General features: G+C 58.5%; 1 non-coding gene across 1 annotated transcript; it reads right to left on the bottom strand.

Moving 5' to 3' along the window:
* Nucleotides 1-1,873: 1,873 nt before the first annotated feature.
* On the bottom strand, nucleotides 1,874-1,945 carry TRNAQ-CUG. Its single transcript has one exon. It is a non-coding gene; the product is annotated as a tRNA-Gln (tRNA).
* Nucleotides 1,946-3,732: the final 1,787 nt, after the last annotated feature.

Genomic DNA, 3,732 nt, shown 5'->3' with positions numbered 1-3,732 from the left:
AATGGGACACAGCATCGACTACTTTTTACAGGGATTAAAAAGGGGCAAAGGAGGGCAAATCAGAGGAGTAGGTGGCCAGGGTCTGAGCAGGAGGTGGAAATTGACTGGTCGGGGGTCAAGCAGCTGGAGGCAGAGTTAGGAGAGGGACTGAAGGCAAAGTCAGGGAGGTGGGAAGGAGCCGGAGTTAAGCCCGGAGGGAGGCGCTGCCAGAGGGTTAAACCCCGGCACAGGCAGGGGCCGAGGGGGAACAGTTATCCCGGTGGGCTGAGACTCCAGTGTTTGCAAACATGGGTGGGGGGAGCAGAGGGCTTTTTTATTTCCCCTCCCACAGGCAGCACCTCTCAGCATGGACTTCCCAGGGCTGGGCTCTTAAAGGCACAGGCATCCCACCGCCTAGACGCTGCAGCTCCTCTCTGATGTAACCTACTGAGGTGCTGCAGTAGGAGACTCAATTCAGTGAAACTGGGCATTCCCTATACGCCCTCCAGCCAGGGGGCTGTACACCCCCTTCCCCGATTTTCCCCAACACCCCCTCCCTCAGTGGTCAGGTAGTTACATGCAGCGCTGCCAATGTTGTCATTGGTTGCAAATTTGAATGGAAATTGAAACGTTAACACACACTTTAAAAGCAGATACAACGTATGAAAACTACTTGTACCTGAGAAAGTCAAATAGGTTTGGAAAGTCTGGACAAAGCCGGATTTCCTCACCCAGCTGTTGTGTTTGCTGACAATGTCGGTGCATTGGCTTCGGCAGTGTTGGCCAACCTTAGAATTTCAAATGATGATTTGTAAGCGAGGTGTGAATGAGCTCTCCCCTGGCAGCTACTGATGACCAGGGTTGGGGGGAAGCTTTGGGACCAGACTGTATTTACATGAACTCACCTACTCTGCTGAGGTATGCAGCGGACAGAGCTGGGCTGCCTCTGCTCTAGGTGCCCGGAGGAGGGAAGGTGTGTGGGGCTCCAGCCTGGGACTCTTCCTCCCTCCTGCCAAGGCCTGACTATTAATCCCAGCGCTGGCACTCCTTTCTTCAAGCGCCATGTGGGCCAGAGGAAACGTGTGGTAGGAAGCACAAGGGCCAAGCTTGTGAACATCAGGTGCAGCAGCAAGAATCCCAGCTATCAGGGTAGCAAGTTCTAGAGCCCTATCCCATTGTGGCCATCCCTGCCAAAGACCTGGCTCTCGGAGGTGTGAGTCACCCAGCAGGAGGGGAAAGATTCACTCTTACACAGCTGGAGACAGGGGAGTTGAGCTCTGGGGCATTACCACAAGCATGGGTGGGTGGCAAGTTTGTAGAAATTTTGGTGGTGCCCAGAACCCGCCCCCAAACTCCACCCCCACCTGCCTAAGGCTCTGGGAGGGGGTTTGGGGGGGATTAGGGTGCAGGATTCAGGCTTTAGGATGGAGTTTGGGTGCTGGCTGCAGGCTCCAGCAGGGTTGTAGGAAGGGGTGAGAGGTGCAGGCTCTGGGGGTGGGAAGGAGTGCACCCTCTGGGAGGGAGCGTAGGGCTGAGGATGAGGGATTCATGATGCAGGAGGGGGCTCAGGACTGGGGCAGAGAATCAGGGTTCAGAGGGAGCTGAGGGTTGTGGGTGTTGGAGAGGCTGAGGGCAGCCTGCACTAGGACTCTGGGGTTGCAGTTCTGCCCAGAATCCCTCTACTCCAGCAGCAGGAGCAGGCAGGGGACAGGCACATGCTGCTTTTTGTCAGGCAGGGATGCACCACAACAGAGGGGAGGGTTGCCATGCAGGGGCCAGGGGAAGAGACCCAACTCCAAATATTGCTGGAGCAGGGCCCCCAGCCCTGAATGTTCCTGGAGCACGAGCACCACAAATGTATATAACCTGCCGCCTATGACCACAAGCCAACACAAGGTCCCACTGAGATTTGAACTCAGATTACAGGATTCAGAGTCCTGAGTGCTGCCCATTACACCATGGGAGCAGCTTGTGCTGCCTTCTCTGCACATCGGTGACCCTCATGGGGCTGCTTGTGTAAGGGGGCTCTTGGCCCTTTACTAAAACTTAGTGTGTGTGTGTGGGGCGGGGGTTGGTTGGCTAGTTCCCAGCACCAACAGAAGGGGGAAGGATCAATGGGAAATCAGGACCCTGAGACTGACAGTCCCCAGGGGCAATGGGGAGAGGCCAAAGCTCCAAGTTAGCTGCACTGACAGGCCAGACAGTGTAATAAGAGAGTCACCAAGCCAGGGGGTCCCATCCTCCATGTGAGCTGGAACTGCCTGGGTGAGAGTGGGGCAGAGCTAAGGAGAGAGCAGGAGCCCGAGAAGAGCCGGGGAGCAGAGCTGTGCAGGTGTAGTGCCAGAAACTGCTGCATGTAGGAATTTGCAACCTGTAGCAGTTACTGATACCTGAGGTTGTTCTTATTTGCTGACTTGTCCTAATTGGCTAAAACTTGACAGTGGTTTCTCTAGCAAAGGCCAGTCCCTGGCCCCTTGGTCCAGACATCCTCCTTCATATCAGGCTAGGGTGACCAGATGTCAAAGATGAAATATTGGGATGTGGGGGGCGGAGCAAAAAAAAAAAAGCCAGAGGGCCCCCCTGCCGCCAAGCGGAAGTGGCACAACCCCATCTCCAACCAATTCTTGGCTCCAACCTCTGCTACACCCCTAGCTCCCCCATCCTCTCACTCCTGGGCCCAGCCTGGGCTCCAAGCTCTGCAGCCGAGCCATGATCCAGGCCACTCCTGCATCTCCCAGTCAAGGGGTGAACCAGGCAGCTCCTGGCAGGAGCGTGTCCGCCCCACTTCTGTCTCCGCCCCCCGCCCACCTGGGCCCTGCCTGCTCCGTGCTGCCCCCACCCCAATGCGCTGCCCGCAGGCTGCAGGGATGGAGCAGCTTCTGCGCTGCGCTCCTAGCCATGGCCATGGCCAGTGTGCAGACCTGCGGGGGAGGGGCGCAGCCTTCCCTCTCCAGGTCTGCAAGGGGAATGTAAAGCGGCCGTTCCTGCGGGAGTAAGGTGCTGCCATCCCTCCCTAGCTCTGCCAGAGGACTAGGCAGCAGCAGTATTAGCAGGGGCAGGGCGCTTGATTGTTTATCCGGCTCTGTGAGGGGACTGGAGAGCGGCCGTTCCTGGGCGCGTGGTGTGCTAGGTTCCATCCTAGCTTTGCGACGGGAGTGGGGAGCGGCCGTTACTGTGGCTGCGGGGCGCTGGGTTCCCTCCCCAGCACTGCCAGGGGCCTCGGGAGCAGCCCTTCCTGCGGGATTAGGGCGCTGTCTTTTCTCCCTAGCTCTGCGAGACCACTGGGGAGCAGCCCTTCCTGCGGGATTAGGACGCTGCCTTCTCTCCCTAGCTCTGCGAGACCACTGGGGAGCAGCCCTTCCTGCGGGATTAGGACGCTGCCTTCTCTCCCTAGCTCTGTAATACCACTGGGGAGCGGCCTCTCCTGCCTGGGCGGGGTGCTGGCTTCCATCCCCACCTCTGCGAGACCACTGGTGAGCGGCCGTTCCTGAGGGGGCGGGGTGCTGAGTTCCCTCCCCAGCTCTGCCAGGGGCCTGGGGATCAGCTCTTCCGGCGGGATTAGGTCACTGTCTTCTCTCCTTGGCTCTACGAGAGAACAGGGGAGCGGCACTTCCTGCGGATGCGGGGCGCTGGCTTCCCTCCCCAGCTCTGCGAGACAACTGGGGAGAAGCCGTTCCTGCGGGATTAGGGTGCTGCCTCCTATCCCTAGTTCTGCGAGACCACTGGGGAGCGGCCCTTCCTGCGGGATTAGGG

Source organism: Gopherus evgoodei, unplaced genomic scaffold (genome assembly GCF_007399415.2).
Source record: "Gopherus evgoodei ecotype Sinaloan lineage unplaced genomic scaffold, rGopEvg1_v1.p scaffold_260_arrow_ctg1, whole genome shotgun sequence".
In the NCBI taxonomy this organism is placed as follows: domain Eukaryota; kingdom Metazoa; phylum Chordata; order Testudines; family Testudinidae; genus Gopherus; species Gopherus evgoodei.
The sequence above is the reverse complement of the archived record's forward strand: the minus strand, read 5'-3'. Positions and strand labels throughout refer to the sequence as shown.